This window comes from Asterias rubens, chromosome 17 (assembly GCF_902459465.1).
Source record: "Asterias rubens chromosome 17, eAstRub1.3, whole genome shotgun sequence".
Lineage (NCBI taxonomy): Eukaryota > Metazoa > Echinodermata > Asteroidea > Forcipulatida > Asteriidae > Asterias > Asterias rubens.
The window spans coordinates 10,250,238-10,277,013 of NC_047078.1; the positions used below are offsets into that span (position 1 = coordinate 10,250,238).

General features: G+C 41.2%; 1 pseudogene; it reads left to right on the forward strand.

The window, feature by feature from the left end:
* LOC117301792 lies at nt 1-26,178 on the forward strand (annotated as a pseudogene).
* Nucleotides 26,179-26,776: the final 598 nt, after the last annotated feature.

Genomic DNA, 26,776 nt, shown 5'->3' on the forward strand with positions numbered 1-26,776 from the left:
ACTGTGACCATGGCGGTAGAAATGAGTGTCACTGTGTCAGCTGATCAGTGTCACGACAAAGCCCATGGACATGATGGGGTGACCTGAAACCTAAGACTCTAGGGTAGGAGTAGAAGTTGACGCACAAACCCACAAGCTCGGCCTCCCCCCTCAGAGCTGCGCATAGTGCTACAGAGCTCCACCTTGCAGCAGTGTAGTAAGTTTGGTGTTTTTTATCAGTTGTACTTGTAAAGTTGTAGTTGTTTGTTGCAAAACATACTCTCCTCAGCTCAGTAAAGACCCAACACTTCTTTCTAAGATTTAAACACATGATAGAGTACAAGTTTCTTGTTAAAAAAAAAAAATCATTTTATTAATTAGTTTTTGATTGTAAACAATTTTCCTGTAGTGTTATACTATCACTATCAGAAACCCATGACACCATGTATAGCACTGTCAGTGTCATTTTTGTACATGCACTTTTTCATTGAACTTCTTTAAAGGAACGCGTTGCCTTGGATCGGTCAAGTTGGTCTTTGAAAAGCGTTTGTATTCATTTGTTATAAAATGCTTTATGATTAGAAAGCTATTTTTAAGCCATTGGACCCTTTCGGTTCAGAAAAAAAAAATAAAAGTTCACAGATTTACAAATAACTTACAGGGTTTACAGAAGGCAATGGTGAAAGACTTCTCTTGAAATATTATTCCATGAAATGCTTTACTTTTTGAGAAAACAGCAAAACAATATAAATTCTCGTTAACGAGAATAACGGATTTATTTTAAACACATGTCATGACACGGCGAAAAGCGCGGAAACAAGGGTGGGATTTTCCGTTGTTTTCTCCCGACTCCGATGACCGATTGAGCCTAAATTTTCACAGGTTTGTTATTTTATATATAAGTTGTGGTACACAAAGTGTGGGCCTTGGACATCACTGTTTACCGAAAGGGTCCAATGGCTTTAAAAGTAGAATATAATGATCCACACAAGCATCACTCGAAATTGCATGGTTTTCCTTTTACCTCGTCGACAAACACGGTCGGCCATTTATGGGAGTCAGATTTTTGACTCCCATAAATGGCCACCATGTTAGTTTGCAAGGTTTTATGGGAGTCAAAAATCTGACTCCCATAAATGGCCGACCGTGTTTGTCGACAAGGTAAAAGGAAAACCATGCAATTTCGAGGCAAATGTGTGTGGATCATTGTATTCTACTTTTAAAACACCTTTCTAATGATGCATTTTATAACAAATGGAAACGATTTCAAAGACCAACTCGACCGATCTAAAGCAGTGTGTTCTTTTATAACAAACTTGCTGACAGACGTCTATAAAAAAAAATATGCAGTGAGTATATTTACGGGCTAGGTGCTGTCAGGGATAACTATCCAGATGGCGCCACCACTTTTTCACTAATTTTTAAAAACAGGGATATCTCAAATTCCATCAAAACTTTTAAAAGTGCATCCAGGCCAGGACCAGGGGCAACAGAGGAAATGGCATCCAAGGCCTCTGTGGAAATCAAGGCCTTTGGCAATATCATTTTATTGCGGTATTATTGTGATATCATCCAGCGCCAGTGGTAGCCACGGTGGGCGGTGTTGGGCGAGACTGCCGAGGACTCACAACTTTAGCCCGTCATTCTGAGCACAAAAAATGTGCCGCACAGTACATATTTCAAATAATTGTCCACAAATTATTGATGATCTGAGATACAACTAATGATAAGAAGTATCAAATGTCGCAGAGAAAAAACGGGGTCAAAAGGCCATTCAATTTGTTGCATGGCCCTGTAACAAAATTAAATTTGAAACTGGCATCAAACCTGAAGCTTGCACTTCAGCAAAAATGGCCCAACTCAAACTGGTCTAGCTACATGTACAGCCCTGTCCACCGCTTTTGTCATGTTTGAGAAGTATTAAATTCAGGACGACTATGTTTTGTCATTTGTTATTCACAGATACAAGACATCATGGAGGAGACATTGCCACCAGTGGTTGCCCGGGAAAGGTATTTCTTAGCCGCCCGAACTGGAGACGTCAAGGGCATCAAGGACAGTCTAGAGAACAGTGCCAAGCATAGACAGCGTCGATGCTAATGGGCGCTCTGCACTCCACATAGCGATAGCAAATGGAAATCTGGGTGAGTAAATGACTGTGCAGTGTTGTAGAAGGTATGCAGGGAACGATTTCCCTTTTATAGCTGAGCAAAATGCTTCACAGCATGTTGCTTCTCCAAAAACAGGATTTGCTACTCAATGTTTGCATTCAGTGTGCACAAAATAAGTGCAGTCTAAATTGATTGCTACATGTATACATGTAGACGATGTGACCTCTGATGTCACTCGAAAACCATATCGTGATTCGCGCGCGTACCGCCGGGCAAAACCTTTGTGTTTTGACAGCCAGCTAGAAAGTATAACACAATCTTAACATGACTACGCGTGCCCAGCGAAATATGACAAGACCAGTGCTTTGTCAACAGAGGGCGGTTTGAATGAAGCATAGGTCACATCGTCTATACAAAAGTGCTGGACGAAATCGTCCCCTGGTACAACTGAGCTGGGGCTGCTTTCAGTTTGTGTGTTCAGTTATGACAAAAGTAAATGGACGGACCTTGTCCATGTAGGGAGTAGGGTGAACACCAATCTAGACCAACCAACTGTAGTGCTTAGGGTTAGAGTCAGGGCCCTACATGTACAAAGCTGTCGGCTTTATAATGAAATCTCTGATCTCCTATCAACACTTCAGTCCCCTGGGCCAAATTAAGCTACCTGCTAAGCACACAAATTTGCTTCCCATGAAATTTCTTCATTGATAAAAAAAAAACAGGATTACCAACAAAGTTTCCATTTGTTGCATACTGCTTGTTACTGGTATTTAGCTGTTGTTTGCTTACAATCCAAACATTATTATCTCACAACTTTGACAACCAATTGAGTTAAAGTTTTCAGAGGTTTATTACTTTGTGCATGTTGAGATCAAGTGAGAAGACTGGTCTTTGACAATAACCAATAGTGTCCAGTGTATTTAATACTCATTACATGACTAATATACACATCATGACTGGCAATGAGGTAACTAGTGTATGTCTATTCCCCCGAGGGACTTTGAATGACCAGAAGAGGGACCTATTTCCTGAGGCTGAAAGCCGAGGGAAATAGGCCTCTCTTCTGGTCACTCATAGGCCCAAGGGAAGAGGTAGGTGCTTATTTAAGTTGCCCTACATTTCGTTAAAGGAACACATTGCCTTGGATCGGTCGAGTTGGTCTATGAAAAGCGTTTGAAACTGTTTGTCATCAATTGCATGGTTTGAAAGATGTTTCCCACAATGTTTTTTTTTTTTTAATGCATGCAAGTTGCTTGACACACAAGGCCTGAAGGCCACTTCAATTATATTTTCCAGAGGCTGTGCCACCTATACTCCTAGGGCTGAAACAGGGTTACCCCTTTCACAGTCCATACGCAAGTAGGCTTGGGTATCATCAATTTTAAGCCTGGCCGGTAGAGCAGAAAGCACTACCACCCAAATTTTATGTAGCTAGTGTCACGACCGGGATCCGAACCCACACCCTGCTGATCAAACACCAGTGCTTGAATCCGGTGCTCTTAACCGGATTTGTGAGATTTATGCTAACAATTGGTTCAAGTAATTACCAATAGTGTCTAGTGCATTTAATCAAAATGTTTCAATTAATTTATTCTTATATATTTGGTTTGCGGGAACACCATGATTGTATCTACTTACCAGGTAGAGTTTGTCCTTAGACGATGACTAGAGCAAGCTAGTCGAACTGTTGAGACCAATGAAGCGATCCAGCCTGTCAATCAAACTGCGGGTTCACCCATTTGACCAATCACAGTACTGTTGATACCAATTTAAGAACTCACTCCGCAGTAGTGCAGTTAATTATGATCCTATAAAGCTAAAGTAGTATAGTCCGAGCCAATTTTCTTTTCCTTCCGCCCGGGTAGTAGTTAAAAAGCAGGACAGTTCTTTCCAGAACGGAGAAGTCTCCCGAAGACAAGAACGCTGCGGTAGTAGAATAAAGAAAGACAGTTCTCTAAGAACAAACTTTACCTGGCAAGTAGATACACACATGGTGCTACTGCAAACCAAATATACATTTTTACTCACCATGCATTAATTGCCACAAATCCTATTGTTTAAAACTGAAATATCAATGATATTATCTTCCTGCCGTCACAAGAAAAAAAAAAAAAAACTTCTTGATGCTTATTCGTAGGTTTGAAGTTTATTGTTAACATACTCACCATCATATAATAGCCTCTGTTGTGTATTCTGTTTGTCTAGTCTGTCTTGTGTTTTCTGTCTTCTGTGTAGTATTTTATGTTGTTTGTCTGTCAATAAGTTAAGGCACAAAAGCCTCTGCCTCACCCTAACCTAGTTGTTGTCCTACTTTAAGCATGCTTATAAGCTTCCTAATATATATAACTATCTAAATCATTGTAAACTTTCATATCATAAGATACTAAGTAATACTGTAAACTACTCATAATTTGAATATAATGATTAAACTTTGTAAAATGTGTAAGTGTACGTGTAGGGCAGCATGGAAATAAATGTGTGCAAAAAAATAATAATAATAATAACATTGAGTGATTATTTTGTTACGTTTGCAGATTATGACGGTCCTGTCCCACCCTGATGAAGACAACCCAATGAGTAGTGAAGAGACTTCACATTCACCTCTACCTAAGATACCACGCGCCCTCGATCTGGGATTGCAAAAGGTAAGGAAGTAAACATCCCTTTCTACTGTTGATAATGGCCAGCCGGTTGTTAGCAAAACACTTGTGTTAAAACAAATTTATTATTGTCTGTCATTATTCGTTTGCTGAAGTATCTCTATTATGATTTGTTTCCAACAAATTCAAAACATATTTTGGAATATTTGTGTATCATTTAGAACTACAAACTGTGGCCATCTGTTTTTGATTTGCACGCATGGCTTTCCCAACCTCGTTGGGCAAAAAACTTGGGCTTTGACGTTGCATTAAAAAGGTCTACATCGGGATCATGTGAATGCTCTGTCGCAGAGTGGACAAGCACACTGGACACAAGCTCATCCATGTCGTGGCCTAGCGGTTAAAGGGATGGTACACGTTTGGTAATTACTCCAAACAAATATTAACTTAAACACTGACTTTGTAACGAGCATTGGAGAGTTGTTGATAGTATTAAAACTTTGTGCAAAACGACTCCCTCTGAAGTAGCATAGATTTTGAGAAAGAGACAATTTCTCACGAAAATCATATAAAAGACTTCTAGCCAGAAGTCTTTTTTTTATTTCCTTCTGAAAGCACACAAATTCGTCCAACAAGGGTGTTTTTTCTCTCATCATTTTCTCTACCAATTTGTTATTTTATGCTTATTTTGGGATACACCAAGTGAGAAGACTGGTCTTTGACAATTACCAATTGTTTACCTTCCCTTTTAAAGGGCACTGGTCTCCTCATCAAGCTCTGGGGTTTCTGATCAGAAGAGTGTGGGTTCAAGTCCTAGTAGTTTACCTCGACGATCTTGTGTCCCTGAGCAAGACACTTATGTAACCATTATTGCTTTGTCCTTTGGATGGGACAAAAGCCATTGGTCCTGTGTGTTGTTTAATGCACATAAAAGAACCAAGTGCACTAGTATTGAAAAGATAAGTAGTTCGCCCCCGTTGTTCTTGATTTGATTGGCAGCATATTGCGTCGCTGCATTTTGTAAACCATTACATGGTGCTATGTTAAAGGAGTAGGTCTTGTAATTCTAACGTAGTCCACCTTGCTGGAAATACTAAGGGAATCAATGTGTGGTGAAGAGGTTTTCTGGACTGGTTCTTGATAATTTTACCGAGACGATCGTTGAGGTAAATTATAAAGAACCAGGGGTGGATTTCACAAAGGTAGTCCTAACTTAGGACTATTCCTAGGCAATGCTAAGAGATGGGACCAGTCCTAAGTTAGGATGAGTTACTCGGACCAGTCCTAAGTTAGGATGAGTTACTGGACCTAACTTAGGACCAGTCCTATCTCTAAGCATTGCCTAGGACTAGTCCTAAGTTAGGACTACCATTGTGAAATCAACCCCAGGTCCCGGCGGGTTTAAAACTAGTTGAAAACCGATTCAACACACTTTGATTCCCATTCATAAATACCTTTTCGGTAAAAAACATCAACACTTTTTTAAAAATAAATGCAAAAATTATAATTGTTAAATGATTTCTTTCAACACAACACCCCTCCAGCTATGAAATGGTAAAGACCTCAGCCGCCCTCAGGTAAACAACTCCTTATAAGGGAATGCTGTGCGCGTATCGCGTGATGTGGCACAACTTTTTTAGCCATTGCTCTCGACCAATAGGAATGAAGAAACTGTCTTATAAGAATAGGTGCAAGCTCGCGTGTCACGCCCATGTTTCATCACTTTTTACTGGTGTTATATCATCCGTTCAAACAACCCCTCGTGATGCCCTCTCGACCAATCAGAATGGATAGGTATTTATGAATGTATGTTAAAGCGCCTTCAGCAGGACTGAGTGATGGATATGCCTGCTAAATAAGAAGCCACTCTTTTTTTATTATTGTTATATCGCATGCATGTGAGTGCTTTGTCGCAGACTGGTCTGGTTCATCAAACCAAAACTCTGGTGTTGTCAGCAGCAAAAGGGTAATCGCTTTTTCACTGTTTTCTCGTGACCCATATGGCCAATCAATTTGATACGTGTACTCATGTGTAGTTTTGTCAGTTTTGGACCACATAAAGTGCTTACATGTACACTACCAGCTTACACTGCCAGTAACTGTTTTGTTAGCTAAAACCAATTCGGTACATTGTTCCGTAATTTGTTTTGTATTTTCCAATTTCTTGCCCAGTTCATCGCTCATCCAAACTGTCAGCAAGTCATCATAAGCCAGTTCTACAAACGACTTCTCTTCGTCAGAGACAAGTCTGTCGTCTACCGAACTTTTCTCTTTGCTCTACTCTTTCTTCTCTACCCCTTCCTCGCTGTACTCCATGTTTACTCCGACAGACAGAAAATAAAAACCTTCGTCAGAATTCCGTAAGTATTATCAATTATATCTGAAAGTCTTTTGGGGGTCTTTTATACAGTTTAATAGTAATATTTATAATAACAATTTGGGAGGGCTAATCATCCTTACTCGCAGCTAAGAGCTGAATTGCGAAGGATGCGGCTACAACGTGTTCGAGAAGCAGGCATGCAAGGGCGCCTATAATAATAATAACAAGACTTGTAATGTGCACATATCCACCCTGCTGGGTGTTCAAGGCGCAGTAAAACCAAAAACAAAACAAAAACAAAACACAACACAAAGAAAAACAGACACAACAAAATTAGTAATTGAAAACTTGTGACATAATATAAGTTTTGAGAAGAGACTTGAATTTTGCAGTACAAAGACAAGATCGAAGATTAAGTGGTAGAGAGTTCCAGATGCATGGCGCGGCTGAAAAAAAAGACCTGTCACCCCATGAGTGTCGAGACTTGGGTTCAATGAGGAGAAGCATAGAACTTGATCGAAGATTCCTTGATGGAGTGTAAACTTGAAGTAGTTCAGAAATATAGTGGGGAGCCTTGCCATTAAGAGCTTTGTGGACAATGAGCATCAGCTTGAAGATGATTCGTTGAGAGATAGGGAGCCAGTGTAGTTGTTTCAGAATGGGGGTGATAGAACACTAGGATTTTCTAGACAGTGTCACAATGCGGGCAGCAGTATTTTGGCTGCCAGCCACATCAACTTGATTTTATTCCTGGTGGAGGAAAACCGGATAGTCTGGGAAAACCCTCGTGGCACAGCAGAGAACCAACGCACAACTCAACTCACATATGGCTGGCCGGAAATCGAACCGGAGTCACTTTGGTGAGATGCGAGCGCTTTAAGCACAAGCCAACCATGCCACCGAGGAGTTATATTGCCACACCCTTTTAAAGCAAACGTAATGATTTCATGGTCTGGCCATTCCAAGATATTAACGCAGAGTGCAATCAGATCCCCCTTGTGCATGCCGAAGATTACTGTACTAATAATTCAATGTATGTTTTTCACCCTGCCTACAGCATTGTGATGTTCATCATGTATCTAGCGGCTGATCTGACCTTCGTGACCTTACTAACCTGGGAAGCGGTTAACGATAGCGGAACGGCTCACAACCTCAGCTTCACTCGGCCCTACAACGTGGCTGCACTGCTCTGGATTCTAGGTAATATCATTTATTCTGTTTGTCTGTAAATGTCATTTGTCATGTTTGTTGAAAGGGTTTTGATACTTTTTGTTTTGTACTATCAACAGCTCTCCATTGCTTGTTACCAAGTAAGTTTTTTGGTAACTATTATTTTGAGTAATTACCAAAGGTGTCCAGTGCCTTTAAAGGCAGTGGACACTATTGGTAATTGTCAAAGACTTGCCTTCACACTTGGTGTATCTCAACATATGCATAAAATAACAAACCTGTGAAAATTTGAGCGCAATTGGTCATCGAACTTGCGAGATAATAATGAAAGAAAAAACACCCTTGTGTGTGCGTTTATGTAGATGGTTGATTTAGGGACCTCAAGTTCTAAATCTGAGGTCTCAAAACCAAATTCGTGGAAAATTACTTCTTTCTCGAAAACTATGGCACTTCAGAGGGAGCCGTTTCTCACAAAGTTTTATACTATCAACCTCTCCTCATTACTCGTTACCAAGTGAGGTTTTGTGTTGATAATTATTTTGGGTAATTACCAAAAGTGTCCACTGCCTTTAATAACTAGAGAATTGAACGTGCTTGTCAACATGCAGGGAAAAGGTTTAAGCATAATGCTTTTGTGCATTTCCCTGAGACAGAAAACATTGAGTGGGGGGACGGGGGATGGGGGAGAGAATGTTTATTGTTAGGGGGAATTGTGGGCATGGAATGGCTTTATGTAACGTTAGGAATGGGTGGCCCAGGGGAAACATTTTGGCCGGGATTGTACAGGAAAGAGATTTTTCAGTCTTTTGGCTGAACTCAATCTTTTTTATGTCGACCTGGTGAAGAAAATCAGACAATATTTGTTTCCACAAATAGAGAAATCCTGCTCATTTGTCTACTTTTCTGGTGCTTTGGATACTGTTTCCAAAGGCTCCTTGGAATCTATAACCCCAGGGGTTACCAAACAGTAGAAATGCCAACATTTCAACATACCTTTGAATTTGTATCCAAGTTTCAGACTTTTTCGCTAGTAATGACTCTCACCCCTGATTGTAGCAACGATATAATCCAGTACGGACCGAGTTTGTCATAGGCGAACTCGGCTGTGTTTTTTATGGGTGCGTTCAATTGGCTTGCCTAGGTCTATCCCGGTCTGCCCCCGGTACGTTCAATTAACTCGGACGTCATTCCAGGGGCTTTCCTGGGTCAGCCCCAAGTGCCCTGCTTGTGGGACGGGTCACTTGGGGCTGGCCCCAGGTGCATGACGTCACCACAAGAGGGTGAGTGATCATTAGTTTAGCGCAGGGCAGGGGCTCACTTGATTGAGCACTGCGGGGTCGACACAGGGAAGCTAATCGAACGCACCCAATGTAGTTCATAGGAAAATGATAACTCAAGAAGCTCAACAAATTTCTGAAAAATCAAACTGTAGTTAGACACATATTAGTTTTAAAAATACTTTAGACAATATTTGAAGTGGTTATATAATTGTGATTAGAGATAGAGACCAGAACATCACTTTTCCTCTAGCGACTCACACCTGTTATCTCCATGTTATTCCCTTTTCAATGACAGTGGATCATGCACAAACCTGGAGGGGCTGCTGACGGCCCTGGCAGATTAACTGCTCATCCATTAAGTTTAATGACCTAAGTATTTCAACTTAAACACACCTACTTTACGAGTTTTTGTAGCCAAACTCAAAAATTCTTTAGTTTCCCTTAGACCAGCCTTACATCTTTGTAAAATCAAGCTCTCGTATACTTTGTAAAATCAAGCTCTTGTATACTTTGTAAAATCAAGCTCTCGTGAACTTTGTAAAATCAAGCTCTCGTATACTTTGTAAAATCAAGGTCTCATATAACTCTTACTCATTACTTTTTAAAAACTTCATACAGACAATCCCGTTTGCAGCAGATGCCTTGATGACGACCACCGAGGGCACTGTTCGTTTCAGGAGATCCGCAGAGCTATCGTCGAGAGAAATTTCACAGATGTCAAATACGCTGAAAATGGCAACTACGTTATCGGTGAGATCGACAAAACAGAGATGCAAATCAATCAGACGACAAAGGGACAGATCAAGGAGCATGTGCGGAGGTATATGAACTATACGGCACGACGCCGAGCCGGAGGGCGCGGGGGAACGTCATACAACACCATCGATAAGACCCTATTATTAGCTGACTTTGACAACAAAACTGAAGACTTCCTCAACCGGACCTGGGATCACCCGCAGATCATGGGGCGAGCTATGTTTGCCCTGGCGACTGCGTTTATGGTTCTGCGCATGTTACCGTATTGCGTGATCAGCGATCTGATTGGTCCACTGCAGATCTCCCTCGTTAGTATGATAATCAGGACGTTCCATTTCTTTTTTGTCGTTGGGACCATGCTGGGATCGTTTGCTGTTTTGCTGGATTGACGTTGACGTACTCGCACTATGTGGATGAAAGCAGAATCGGCAGCTTTTCAAGGTAAGTTTAATAACAGGCAGTTACACCCAAACACATGCTTCATCATCATCATCATTTAGCCTGTGTTAAAGGAACACGTTGCCTTGGATTGGTCGAGTTGGTCTTTGAAAAGTGTTTGTAACTGTTTGTTATAAAATGCATGATTAGAAAGATGTTGTAAAATAAGAATACAATGATCTACACAAATATGCCTCGAAGTTGCGTGGTTTTCCTTTTATCTCGTCGACAAACACGATCGGCCATTTGTGGGAGTCAAACATTTGACTCGGATAAATGGCCGACCGTGTTAGTTCGCGACGTAAAATGCAAACCGTGCAATTTTGAGTGATACTTGTGTGGATCATTATATTCTACTTTTAAAACATCTTTCTAACCATATTGCATTTCATAGTAAACGGTTTCAAATGCTTTTCATAGACCAAATCGTCCGATCCAAGGCAACGTGTTCCTTTAATCCAGTGTAAGATATAGCTCTCCTCATGTAAATACCTAGCTTTTAATCAAGGTGCACGCGGCAGCGGCACCCCCAGATATCAAGCATGAAAAAAGACCAGCGCGAGTGGCGAAGGTGTGAAACGCCTGCAGGTATAACTCGTTTATCTGATCAGTTCATATGCACTTTCTGTGTGTTGCCCTCGGCATGTGACTTTGCAGTGCACCAATATTTGTGTGTGGGTTATGGGCGTGCACGCGACGTGTGAACAATGGTGATTGTGTCTTCTTATTGGCCACTTCTCATCACACTCATGCATTGTGCGTTACATTTCTCCCACCAAAATCTGTGGCAAAAAGTAAAGAAAAACATCATGCCACAAAACGAGTTGCTAAAAACTTTGTTGCTCGCGCTGGTAATTTTTTGGTGCTTGATATCTGGGGTCGTGCTTGACATCTGGGGGGTGCAGCGTGCGCCTTGACTAAAGGCTAGTAAACACCGTTCATTTCTATTTCTTGCAGTTCTGGTCCATGTTGTTCCTGCATAAACCCTGATGTCATCTCTCCATCTTCTTCTCTGTCTACTTATTTTCCTTTTCCCTGTCCTTTGGTTGCCAATCCATTATTCTTGTTGTCCATCTCTTGTCATTTCTTTGGGCAGTTTGCTCAGCCCATCTCCATTCAGCTGTTTTATTTTTGTCCTAATGATGTCTCTTACTCTTTTCTTTCGTATTTCTGTGCATTTCTGTGCATTTTATCCTGTCCTTAAAGGAACACGTTGCCTTGGATTGGTCAAGTTGGTCTTATGTAACCATTTGTTATAAAATGCATATGATTAGAAAGATATTTTAAAAGTAGAATATAGAGATCCACACAAGTATCATATTTATTTTTGTCCTAATGATGTCTCTTACTCTTTTCTTTCGTATTTCTGTACGAAATGTTATAAAATTCTGTTATAAAATGCATATGATTAGAAAGATATTTTAAAAGTAGAATATAGAGATCCACACAAGTATCATATTTATTTTTGTCCTAATGATGTCTCTTACTCTTTTCTTTCGTATTTCTGTGCATTTTATCCTGTCCTTAAAGGAACACGTTGCCTTGGATTGGTCAAGTTGGTCTTTGAAAAGCGTATGTAACCATTTGTTATAAAATGCATATGATTAGAAAGATATTTTAAAAGTAGAATATAGAGATCCACACAAGTATCACTCGAAATTGTGTGGTTTTCTTTTTACCACGTCGACAAACACGGTCGGCCATTTATGAGAGTCAAATTTTTGACTCCCATAAATGGCTGACCATGTTAGTTCGCAAAGTAAAAGGAAAACCACCCAATTTCGAGGCAAATGTGTGTGGATCATTGTATTCTACTTTAAAAACATCTTTCTAACCATATGCATTTTATAACAAACGGTTACAAACGCTTTTCAAAGACCAACTCGACAGATCCAAGGCAACGTGTTCCTTTAATTGAGATATACATGTACATGTACGTAGCATTTGCCTCTCCATTGCTCTTTGTGCTCTTCAGGCCTGAAGCCTTATATTATTTGAGAGTGTCATTACCTTGCTCTTTTACAACATGTTATTAACTATCAACAGCTTTCCATTGCTCGTTACCAAGTCAGTTTCTATGCTAACAATTATTTTGAGCAATTGCAGCTAGTGTCCACTGTCTTTTAGATGCCCACAGGACATGGGATCAAACTGTGTTTTATAAAACTGTTTTTTTTTTCTTTCCACAGTATTTTCCATTCTTTGATTACCCTGTACTGGTCAGTGTTTGGTATGATGCCGATGACTGAGTTACATCTACCCCCGGAAGCTGTAGTCGCAGAAACGTCCGGCTCTCTGCTCTACGCTTCGTTCTACGTCCTGGTCATTATTGTACTCCTCAATGCTCTGATTGCTGTATGGAGCAACGTTTACAACGAAATTGAGGTACAATAAATAACTACTGTGATTTACATTATTGATATTTATAATTAATCATTTGGGGGGCCTAGTCATCCTTACACGCAGCAGAGAAGCTGAACTGTGAAGGGCGTGGCTACAACGTGTTTGAGCTGCTGGCATGTAAGGGTGCCTCTGGCATCTAGCCACAGCAACCAATATATGAACACGGCGGCGGAGCACAACCAGAAATGTGTTTGATTTTTCATGAAGGGGGAGAAAACTGGAGGGCCTTGAGAAAAACCCCTGTGGCATACATGGCATATGGCATAGGAGAGACCCAATGCATAACTCCTCAAATAGGACCTCAGCTGAGAATCGAATCAGGGTCACATTAATAATATCGAAGTCTTATATAACGCACATATCTACCAAACACAAGGTACTCAAGGCGCTGAGTGTATACAAACTTTCAGAAAGATAGGTAATTGCAGTGATGAATTCTGAGACCCAATTATTTAACACCTTATCATGGTTTACAAGGTGCTGCGGCGCATACAGCAGCCACAGCCAGGAAGACCGGGGCAAACCCCTTCTCTTTTCGATAAAGTGCACTGGGTTCTTTTACATGCGTTACACAACACATGGGACCAACTGCTTTACGTCCCATCCGAAGGACGAAGCAATGGTTAAGTGTCTTGCTCAAGGACACAGTGTCACGGCTGGGGATTCGAACCCACACTCTGCTGATCAGAAACACCAGAGTTTGAATTCGGTGCTCTTAACCGCTCGGCCACGACACTTCCACATTAGTGAGAAGCCAGCTCTTTACACACCAGTGGTCCATATTGTACCACCCAAGTTGGGTGTCATGGCCGAGTGGTTGAGAGTATCTAGCTCTTGTGGTTAAGTCATTGGGTTCGAATCCAAGTCATGGCACGTGTGTCCTTGGGCAAGATGCTTTACTTTAAAGGCAGTGGACACTATTGGTAATTGTCAAAGACTAGCCTTCACAGTTGGTGTATCTCAAAATAAACATAAAATAACAAACCTGTGAAAATTTGAGCTCAATCGGTCATCGAACTTGCGAGATAATGATGACAGAAAAAACACCCCTGTCACACGAAGTTGTGTGCGTTTAGATGGTTTATTTCGAGACCTCAAGTTCTAAATCTGAGGTCTCGAAATCAAATTTGTGGAAAATTACTTCTTTCTTGGAAACTATGGCACTTCAGAGGGAGCCGTTTCTCACAAGGTTTAATACCATCAGCCTCTCCCATTTACTCGTCACCAAGAAAGGTTTTATGCTAATAATTATTTTGAGTAATTACCAATAGTGTCCACTGCCTTTAACTGCTTCTCTTCATCCCTAGGGGTAAGAATGGGTACCTGCGATGGTAGAGGTTGAATTTGTGTATGAAAAAGTCTTTGGAGCACTACTGTTGCCCAGGTTGTATACTCCCCAGGGAGCTGAGAAATATTAATGGAATGTTTATTGGCTCAATGACCAAGGCAAGAATGTCCAGTTGGCCACGACAAGCCATGCAAACTTAAAATCTCACTTAATTTTTTGTTTTTTTGCGATCAGGAGAATGCGGACCAGCAGTGGAAGTTCTCCTGCACCGCAATGTGGATGACGTTCCTCCAGGATGACCTACGGGTACCTCACCTTTCAACCTCCTACCCACGCCCAGTGCCTTCCGGCGAATCTTTGATCTGTTCTCGAAGCGGGGTCGCTGGGCTGAGGTTGCTGTTGAGGAAATGAAGCCGATTTACGATGATAAGTGGCTACGGACAGAAGGAGTACGACTATTTGTAAGTTTGTTTTAAAGTTTTAAAAAGGCACTGGTCACTAATTGGTAATTGTCGACGACCAGTATTCTCACTTAATGGTGTATATTAACATATATAGGCACAAAATAACAAACCTGTAAAAATTTGAGCACAATTGGTCGTCAAAGTGGCAAGATAATAATGGAAGAAAAAACACCCTTGTCACACGAAGTTGTGTGCTTTGCTTGATTTCGGGACCTCAAAATCTAATTTGGAAATTTACTTCTTTCTTGAAAACTTTGTTACTTCAGAGGGAGCAGTTTCTCACAATGTTTTATACTATCAACAGCTCTCCATTGCTAGTTACCATCCAAGGTTTTTATGCTCCTAATTATTTTGAGTAATTACCAATAGTGTCTACTGCCTTTAATTGCAGTGGTGGTAGGGTAAATCATTTTATTTTGGTTTTTACTCTTCACAAATGCTTGTGATAATGAAACATTTCAAATCATCCAAATGATAGAAACTGTATTGAAACCACAACCCCGGCATTCTAGATTAGAATAGGATTCGAACTGCCTCTAGCTACCGGGCTAGTCTAGTTGGTAAGACACTGCTCTAGAATTGCAAAGGTTGTGGGTCTGAATCCCACCCGAGTAATATGCCTGTGATATTTTTTCACAGGACTCAAATTAATAATCTTTATCCCGGATGCAAATTTACCATCTACACACGGATTGGGTGGCACAGTTGGCTTGTGCGTAAAGCGCTCGCCTCTCACCAAGGTGACCCCGGTTCGATTCCCGGTCGGGGCCATATGTGAGTTGAGTTGTGCGTTGGTTCTCTGCTGTGCCACAAGGGTTTTCCAGACTATCCGGTTTTCCTCCCTCAGGAAAAAATCAAACACTTTCGATCTTGGCTGTGCTCCGTGGTCATAATGGGTTGATGTGGCTGGCAGCTGAATGCGCCCTTGCATGCCTGCTTCTCGAACACGTTGTAGCCGCGTCCTTCGCAATTCAGCTCTAGCTGCGAGTAAGGACGATTAGCCCCACAAATTATTATTATTATAGAGTAGAATAGCCGGCGCTGCTCGGGCCGACCTCGGCTCGAGAAGTTGTGACCACAAGTTTTTGAATGTTAGGAATTTGTTCGGGTTGTAGGCCAATGGTGTTCAGGTGGCTTATAACCTGTTATGGTGTAGCAGGGGCCTCCACCCTTTCAAAAGAGTCCAGAGGTTGTTTTGGTGGAAAGAAGGCAGAGATAGGAACCTCAGGTCTTCACAGAGTATGACCAGTGTGCCGTATTTTTAACTGCGTGAGGGCGCTCCCAAACATATTTGTATCACTTCTGGATGTGTATGCATTTATACCCCAAAAAAGTTATTAAAGACTGGAACACGTTACTACCACAGACATCTAATCAATCACCAATCACAGACAATACGCCATTTAAAGGAGCCGTTATAATCCACCTCTAAATCAACTTAAAATGCGCCGTATTATTTTGACCATGTGAGGGCGCTGTCAAACTATCACTTTCTGGGTATTACTCTTTCATACCCAAAATAGTTATTCGAGACTGGAACACATTACCACCACACACATCTTATCCATCAAGACAATAAGACATTTAGAGAAGCCTTTATAATCCACCTCTAAAGCAACTTAAAACTATGGCGCAACAAAAGTGACAGAGCGGCGATTAAAACATATGCAGGACGAATCGCATATACCCCTGGAAGTGATACAATAATAATTGAGAGCGGCCTCATGCGGTCAAAAATATGGCTCACTAAACAACAAATAAAGACGACTTAGCAGGGTTGTTGTGCTACGTATGGTGCGAGCGCACAAGTCTTTGTTGGACAGACGTACTGGAAAGTGCACACTAAGACAATAACACACGTAGGCCATTGAGATGGAAAGTTCAACTTGTGTTTTAATTCTTACAAATTATACACTTATTACGTTTAACTCTAGCTTTCTCTGATTTTGTAGATTGACGGAAGCAAGAGATTTAACAGAACACTTGAGGAGCAAACAAATTATGGCGTAAGTTCATTTTAAAAATAGTAACAATAATTATGTATGCCTATGAACCTTCTGGTTTTAAATGACTGTTTAAGATTTCATCGAAAAACGTTTTGCCTTATTCAACACCATAGCCATTACCATAGAAATATTGACTGCTACAATATAAGGGCTGCTATAACCTGTGACCACCGTTAAAATTATTGCCCCTTTTATATCTCAGTTTGGCATGTACACTTTAACAACCCGGAATATGATAAAGGTTGTCTAACAGAGAAAGGTCACAGTTCGCACCATGAAATGGAACGATAGACGTACAAACATACGTACAGTACACGAGCGACCTTTGAATACACGGTGTTGCGACCGTTGCGTTATTTTCAGGGCAGACACAGTTGATTGCTTGACAGAAAAAAGGGGCCCAGCTATTTCCATGACTCCACTTTTAATCAATCAGATTAGAGAAGTCAATACATGAGGTATATTGACCCAATTCACCTGACGTCATCACCAGAGTAATCTTGGATGCGCCATTTTGGTGGTCAATGTCAACGTGTGTTGTTCAGAGAAGTGCGCATCTTAGGTGACGTGGCGATTACACGTAAACCTATTGACAACCAACATAGTGTGACATCAGTCGCGGCGTGTGACGTGTGAGCAAAGTGGCAATAATAGATAATATTGAATGTTCAAAGGAGTATGAGTGTTTCCTGTGTACTGTACCTTTTGTTTGAAATGTGTGTTTGGCACCCCAAAGATATTGTCTTTGGGAGGCCGCCAACATTGGGCATGTTGGGCTGGATAGCTCAGTTGGTAGAGCGCCGATACATTAATCAGGAGGTCATCGGTTAAAGTCCAGCTCAAGTAAATTTGTCTTTTTTTCAAACTCAGACTAAATGTTTGTGTAATGTGTTTGTTTGAAACCCGCAAATAAAGATATTGTTGTTGGAAGACCGGCAACATTTTGCTGGATAGCTCAGTTGGTAGAGCGCCGGTAAGTTAATCCACAGGTCATTGGTTCAAGTCCCACTCTAGTAAATTTTATTTGCTCACACCCAGATTATTAATAAAAATAACGACAATCGGTTTTTATATACTTACTTACTTGTACGTATACTTGGTATACCATGTATACTTGGTTGGTTAGTTCTTTTTCGCTGTTGGGCAGAACTCTCATTTGTCTCTTGAATGTAGCCACATTTGGTGCAGAAATTAGTGACTCTGGCAAACTGTTGCCAACTCTTACCACTCTATTTGAGAAGAAGTGGCCTGCCAATTTTGTTTTAGTACTTCAAGTATACCATGTATACTTGGTTGGTTAGTTCTTTTTCGCTGTTGGGCAGAACTCTCATTTGTCTCTTGAATGTAGCCACATTTGGTGCAGAAATTAGTGACTCTGGCAAACTGTTGCCAACTCTTACCACTCTATTTGAGAAGAAGTGGCCTGCCAATTTTGTTTTAGTACTTGTGACGAAAAAAATCTTTGAATATCCTCTTAGTTCTTTGTGGAGGAGGGAGTAAAACTTGTCAGCCGGTGCCCATTAACATTTATAGGTTTCAATCAGGTCTGTTTTTGTCCTCCTCTCTTGCAAAGATTCCAACTTAACATCTTCGTTTGCACAGGCGTAGGCATCTTTTCTGCACCTTCTCTAGTTATTTCATAACTTTTGGTTAATGGGCTCCAGGCAGACGAAGCATACTCTAGAGCCGGGTGGATGAGGGACTTAATATAAGATGGTGACTTTTTCCTCGTCAAATCCGGGAAGCATCTTCTGACCATGGCAATCTTCTGTCAAGCCTTTTTCACAATGTCTTGGATGTGCTTTGTAGGGAATAGGGTGTTACAATCTTTGATACCCAAGTCTTTCTGTTCCTCAACCTCCTGTAGATAGACTCCATTCAATGAGTAATGGTAGTCAAGGGATTGCTTGATGCGAAGAACAACACATTTCTCTGCGTTAAATTCAAGCAGCCATAACTTGGACCATACAGCAAGAGAATTTAAGTCATTCTGCAGGGTGTCACAATCTGTAATGTCATTTATTTTACTGTAGACTTAAGTATCGTCAGCAAACATATTTGTGGTGGTGGATACATAATCGGGAATGTCATTCACGTAGAGCAAGAGCAAGATAGGTCCTAGGATGGATCCTTGTGGAACTCCGATTGTTACAGGTTTCCAGTTGGAGACTCCATTTCTGAGTACGACTCTCTGTCTACGGCGGCTCTGGAAACCTTCAGTATAGGCTGAAGCATGGCGTCTTATACCAAGATGATGAAGCTTGTACAGTAGATGCTTGTGGGGCACTGTGTCAAAGGCCTTTCGAAAATCAAAGTAGATTACGTCAACACCAGGTTTTTTTTGTCGTGTGCTACAGTCCAGTCACAGAGGCATTAAAGAAGCTGCGTCACACAGGAGCATTTAATTCTGGAAGCCTTGTTGCTCACAGGAGATACTATCATCAACAATGAATTCCATAATGTTGGTCATACACAATCTTCTCCAAAATCTTCACCACCTGACTTGTGAGTGATACTGGCCTGTAGTTGTTGGGACTAAGTCTTGAGCCTTTCTTGAAGAGTAGTGTAATGTTCGCATCACTTCAATCTTGTGGAACTACGCCGGAAGTCCATCTGGTCCACAAGCTTTATTCAGGTGAAGCTTCTGTAACTCTTCACAAAGTCTGAAATAAAGGAGATGTCATACATACAAGTTGGCAGTGGTGTCCATCTGGTCCTCAAGCTTTACTTATGTGAAGCTTCTGTAACTTTTCACATAGTCTGAAATAAAGGAGATGTCATATACAAGTTGGCAGTGGTGTCCATCTGGTCCTCAAGCTTTACTTATGTGAAGCTTCTGTAACTTTTCACATAGTCTGAAATAAAGGAGATGTCATACATACAAGTTGGCAGTGGTGTCCATCTGGTCCTCAAGCTTTATTCAGGTGAAGCTTCTGTAACTTTTCACGTAGTCTGAAATAAAGGAGATGTCATACAAGTTGGCATTGCTGTCCATTCGATCAACAAGCTTTATTCAGGTGAAGCTTCTGTAACTTTTCACGTAGTCTGAAATAAAGGAGATGTCATACAAGTTGGCATTGCTGTCCATTCGGTCCACAAGCTTTATTCAGGTGAAGCTTCTGTAACTTTTCACATAGTCTGAAACAAAGGAGATGTCATACAAGTCTTTAGAAAAAAATTGACACAAATTTATAGAATCGATGTACCCCCAGAGGGTTCATCATTTTTTTTTCTTTTTTTTTTAAGGAGTGCCCCCTGAAAAGACAAGCATAATATCCCATAGGGATAGCTAAGAGCTTGTTTCAACAGACCATTCCACGTTAAAAAAAGAAAAAGAAAAAAAAAAAAACCAAGAAGAAGAGAAAGGAGATAATGGTTTTTGGACTATGCCTCACTCACTAGAAAGTGATGAGAGACACAACAACTAGCATCACCTGCAATCATAATTGCCGTAAAACAGGACGTTACTTAAGGTATTTATTTACTCTACATTTGAATGACTGCATGCCCTGGGTAGTAATGTCTGAGATAACCGATGATGGTAGGCTGTTCCAGATCTTCACAGCTGCAGGAAGAAAAGCCCTGTCAAAACTTCTAAGAGTTCTTGCTGCAGTCATACCCTGAGGGACCGGGGATTGTAGAGAATATCTGTTGAGTAGCAAAGATTGCCTGGTCAGTCGAGCTGCAGGTTGCCTTACAGGTGGGACTAGCGATTTCAGCAAGGTGGGGCACTTGATGCACTGCATCCTATATAAACAGGAGGCTGCTGCAACATTTCTTCGATGGGATAAACTCAATTCAATTATTTAAAATAAGTGAAATTAAGTGGAATTAAGTGAAATAAAAATAATAATATAATGCAAAGGATACAGAGCGAACCAATATGAAACATTTACAGAAGACAGAAAGGCTTGTTTTAAAATGCAAGACAAATAAACAAAAATTAAAAAAATTACAGTCAAAATAAAAGCAGTAAAAAAAAAAAAAAAAATGAACAATTGAACTCAAAGTGGGTTGGACTAAAATAATAGCATGATAATAAAACTAAAAAGGAGGTGGTAAAATAACAACAATTAGGACGGAGTTTTAATGGTCTGGGTTTACCGTCTGAATTTCTTCTTCCTAGTCAATGCACCGCCTTTGGTACAATGTCAGTTCCCCCTATACTTTTGAATAATTTGTTGCATGCATCCAAATCATTCATATCTGTACTGAGAACAGAGTCAATTATCTGGTCATCATCACTTCTTGTATTGGCTACATCATGCTCAGGTTAAACCCTCTGATAACAGCATTTTTCTTACGCTTCGCTCTTCCCTCAGGCTCTTTCTGCATCAGGTCTATTCTATTTGTGAGTTTAGCAATATCACTGTTGAGTCCACCTAACATCTTTGTGGCTGCAACTTCTACATTCAGATCTTCCAAAACAGCTTTGTAAGCTTTACTATCCAAACTTACCTGTTTACTCATTAATTTTTGTAAAGCGCTTCGGGACTTTTGTGTGAAGCGGTATATAAGTCACACGATCCAAAACCTGTGACCATATGTCACCAATTTTCTCGGACTTACACTGGCTTCCGGTTAGACAGCGGATTGTGTACAAAACCCTGCTTCTGACATATAGCTGTATCCATGGCCACGCACCTACTTATTTGTCAGAACTTATTCACAAATACCAGCCTTCTAGAAATCTCCGCTCCCAATCACAATCTCTTCTTGCCTGTTCCTCGGCCTCAACTAAGTCTTACGGCCAACGTGCATTTTCCACGTCTTCTCTTACTCTTTGGATCAAACTCCCCCGTAACATCAAAGATGCACAAACTCTGGATTTATTCAAACGCCTTCTCAAACTCACTTGTTAAACTCTAACTAATTTTGTTTATCTTTCTATTTTGACTTTGTACAGCGTTTTGGGACTCCGTATATAATGCGCTTTATAAGAACGGTTTACTATTATTACTATTATTATTGTCGTCAATCTATTTACAATTGATGTTTTCTCCTTTGCAGCGAGTCATCGCTCGCCTTCTTGAGCGGTATGTTGCAGAGAAGACTGCTGATGAGTGTAGCACCACGGCCGAGGTTTCCAAAGCCGACCTCCGTAACTTGAAGAACGATCTCATTGCACTCAGGTAATAATAATATTAAACCATTCTTATACAGCGCATATCACAGTGAGATCCCTATGCGACGGCTGTCAGTATTTCCTACAAGTTATATAATATCAAAGTCTTATAGTGCACGTATTTACCAATTAAGGTACTCAAGGCTTTCAGAGAGATAGGTTATACCCTAACCTGTGAAAGTTTGAGCTCAATTGGTCGGGCGATAATAATGGAAGAAAAATTACCATTGTCACACAAGGTTGTGTGCTTTCAGCAGATGCTTGATTTTGAGACCTCAAATTCTAAATCTGAGGTCTCGAAATCAATTCCGTAGAAAATAACTTCGTTCCCGAAAACTATGGCACTTCAGAGGGAGCCGTTTCTCACAATGTTTTATATCATCAACCTCTCCCCATTACTCGTAACCAAGTTGGGTTTTATGCAAAAAGATATTTTGAGCTATTAATTATATAATATTGGATGGATTTGAGGGGGATACAAGAATATATTGCACGAGCTATGACAATATTGCACGAGTCGAAGACGAGAGTGCAATATTGTCATACATGTAGCTCGTGCAATATATTCTTGTATCCCCCTAAAAAAAAGCAATCCAATATTATTATTATTATTTATATCAGGCTGAGGAATTGATCAAAGCAACATTATTTTGGCTCACCTGATTCCAGATTTTCAAATTAAATTTTACTATGGTTTCTTTTCTATTTCAATGTTATTGAAAATCCTGAATGCGCCATACTGTGGGCAATTTCACTGTGCGTTCCGTGCGTTTTTATATATAACTTGATGCTGTGCGTTATGCAGTGAAAATGCGCATTTTATGCGACGTGACGTTAATACACGTAAATCTAACTTACCCAACATGGTGAGCGTTGCATCAGTCGCCGCGTGTGACACGCGTGCAAGTGTTAAAATGCCCGGATGGAGCAATATTGAAGCAATATTGCTCCATCCGGGAACTTTTACTGACACAATACTGCTGCCATCCGGGTACTTTTTACGAAAGCGTTCAATACGCTGATATATTTTTGCCTCTGGAAGCCTGATATAAATAATAATTACCAATAGTGTCCACTGCCTTTAACATGGTGCTAAATCAATCACAAGATATGTGTGTACATGTATATGTAGAGCTACATGTTGAAGTATGAGACCTATTCCTTTATGTAGCACCATGTCATGTCACTTGGTTCTTTTACGTGCATTCAAATGTTATATATTAATATTAAAGTCTTATATACATATCACATACATATCTACCAAACAAGGTACTCAAGGCGCATAGTACATTTATACAAACTAGAAAGATAGGTTATTGCAGTGATAAATTATGAGACCCAAATAATGTAGCACCTTACACAATGTTACAAGGATTTACAAGGTGCTACAGCGCATACAGCAGCCATACCGGGGAACACCGGGGCAAATCCTTCTCTTTTCGATAAGTGCACTGGGTTCTTTTGTGGAAGTGTTGTGGCCGAGCGGTTAAGAGCTCCGAACTAAAACTCTGGTGTTTCTGATCAGCAGAGTGTGGGTTCGAATCCCCAGCCGTAACACTTGTGTCCTTAAGCAAGACACTTAACTATTGCTTTGTCCTTCGGATGGGACGTAAAGCCGTTGGTCCCATGTGTTGTGTAAACGCATGTAAAAGAACCCAGTGCACTTATCGTAAAGAGAAGGGGTTTGCCCCGGTGTTCCTGGCGGGATTGGCAGTATATTGCGCCACAGCACCTTGTAAACCATTACATGGTGCTTAAGGATTAGGTCTTATATCTCAAAGTTCGCCCCACTCCTTGCAGTAATAATACCTGGCGCTTTGTATCCTTTGGCAAAAGGCGCGTTATAAATATGGTTATTATTATTATTATTATTATTATTATTCTTTTACATGCTTCACGGCTGGGACTCGAACCCACATTCTGCTGATCAGAAACACCAGAGTTTGAATTTGGTGCTCTTACCGCTCGACCACGACACTTCCACGGCTTTAGGTCCCATAAAGGCATTAGTGTAAAGACACTTTTAAACTGTAATTGCTTCTTTCCACCCAGGAGTAAATGGGTACCTCTGAGGGCAAAGAGATGGTTCTTGTGATTGGTTTAGCTTAGTTGCGCATAATATTTGTTGCACCGGCTGTAATACTCCTCAGGGAGCTGAGACGGTTTATGGAATGAAGAAAATGGCTCAGTGACCATGGGTTATGATGTTGGAAGCCCTTTGAGTTTGAAAATCATAATAATAATAATAATAATAAGACTTGTAATGCGCACATATCCACCCTGCTGGGTGTTCAAGGCGCAGTAAAACCAACAACAAACAAAAACAAAACAAAACAAAAACAAAACAAAGAAAAAACAGACACAACAAAAATTAGTCCTTGAAAACCTGTGACATAAGAAGACATTGAGAAGAGATTTGAATGTTGTGGTACAAAGACAAGTTCTAAGATTAAGTGGTAGAGAGTTCCAGATGCGTGGCGCAGCTGAAGAAAAAGACCGGTCTCCCCATGAGTGTTGAGACTTGGGTTCAATGAAAAGAAGCATGGAACTTGATCGAAGATTTCTTGATGGAGTGTAAACTTGAAGAAGTTCAGAAATATAGAGGGGAGCCTTGCCATTAAGTGCTTTGTGGACAATGAGCATCAGCTTGAAGATGATTCGTTGAGGGATAGGGAGCCAGTGTAGTTGTTTCAGAATGAGGGTGATGGAACAGGATTTCTTAGACATTGTCACAATGCGGGCAGCAGTATTTTGGAGGCGTTGAAGACGGGAAATCTGGTTGTTAGGAAGACTGTAGAGAAGAGCATTGCCATTGTCAAGGCGAGAAGTAACAAATGCATGAAGGATCTTTTCAGTGGCACTTTTGTCCAAGTACTTACGAATCTTACCAATATTCCTGATGTGGTATGATGACAGACGAACGATGTTGTTGATGTGTGGTTGAAGTGTCATTGATGAATCAAAAATAACCCCTAAGTTCCGAGCTTGCAGCGAGGGAGCTATCTGAGCATCACCGATGGAGATGTATGGCACTGAAACCTGAAGCACGATATAAAACCCTTTTATTGTTATTTTTAATGTTTTCATCAAACCTTTTTTTCTTCAGATATGAAACCTTTCTGAAGCTGTGCCAAGTCCACGACCAACTGGTGAGCACGTCCAACGACTGCATCGTCATCAACAAGCAATCGGACATCGTACCGGGCATCTCAGATAGAGCTGACATCATCAGCTCAGATCTCTTTCACAACTTGGCGAACACACTGGACTTCCAGTCCTCCCTGGCGCAGACAGTTGCCAAGCTCCCTCCTCCCCAGTCGGCTCCACCTTCACCCCCTCCCGACGCTCCAGCGCCACCTGACCTTCCGGCGCCACCTGACCTTCCGGCGCCACCTGACCTTCCGGCGCCACCTGACCTTCCGGCGCCACCTGAACTTCTGGCGCCACCTGACCTTCCGGCACCACCTGAACTTCTGGCGCCACCAGTGGCCGAGCAGACTCAAGAACCAAAAGCATCAACGATGGCAGTTGCCTCTGCGACAAGCTCTCCTGGTCCAAGTCGGCCAGTTTCTCCTGCACCTCCAGTATTTGAAAAAGGGGTGAGGAAGATCGTCGTTAAGCTCGTTAAACAGTTTGAAACTGGGCAGATCAGTACGAGAAATACAGTGACCCGAAGAACATCATTACCGGTGCACTCCTTAGAAATGTTTTACTGAGGACAATTCTTGTTGCTCTGGTCTTTGCCTTCGTGTTTCTGCAACCTCCAGTATTTTAAAAAGGAGAGAGGAAGATCAGTGTTAAGCAGTGTTAAGAAGAAATATGTATTGTCATCTCGTTACTGAATAACAACTTCTTGATTTGTGCAATTCAAAATTATAGATGTTAAAATGTATGAGAGAGATTGGCTATCGCCATCTCGGATCAAGTTCGAGTGCGCACATTTTAGTCGACTTCTGACCAGCAACATACATGCGTAGCGACGCACTCTCTTGAACGACTCGTTTGGAAGCCTAGTCAACTATCAGTACCATGGTATTCAACACTAAATTGCCTTGTGCGGTGATCGCTATAGTGTCACTGGTTGCCCTCTGCGCTTCGCACATGTGAGAATGAAGCAGGCTATTGGGACCAGTGAATAAACCAGGGCCCTGAGGCTGGTTCAAAATGGTCGACCAATAGTCGACCAATGGTCGACCACAATAGTCCATCAATGGTCGACCACAATAGTCCACCAATGGTCGACCACAATAGTCGACCAATGGTCGACCACAATAGTCCACCAATGGTCGACCACAATAGTCGTCCAATGGTCGACCACAATAGTCCACCAATGGTCGACCACAATAGTCCACCAATGGTCGACCACAATAGTCAACCAATGGTCGACCACAATAGTCCACCAATAGTCGACCGCAATAGTCCACCAATGGTCGACCACAATAGTCCACCAATGGTCGACCACTATAGTCGACCAGCCTGGATTCGAGTCAAAATAGTAAACCTTTATTCATAAATACCTCAGACATGTTCGCCATTCCTATTGGTGGAAAGCGTGTCACGTGGGGGTGTTTAAATGGTTGATAATGACCAGCTGGAGCTCTGTTTATAACTGGTTGTTTTTGGATACTACACGCTAGTCTTGGTGCAAGGGGAGACGTTTCTCGGAGCTGTTGGTGAGTTAGCTGCGCTGTGTGTGAAAGGAAAACGAGAAACGTCTTGCACCAAGACTATTTACGCGCACGATTGGATTTCTGAAAACTGTCTCAGGCATAAAAATGCAACCCACGTATCAAGGACGTTGGAAAAGGGACAAGTTTTACAGAGTTTCTTACTTTA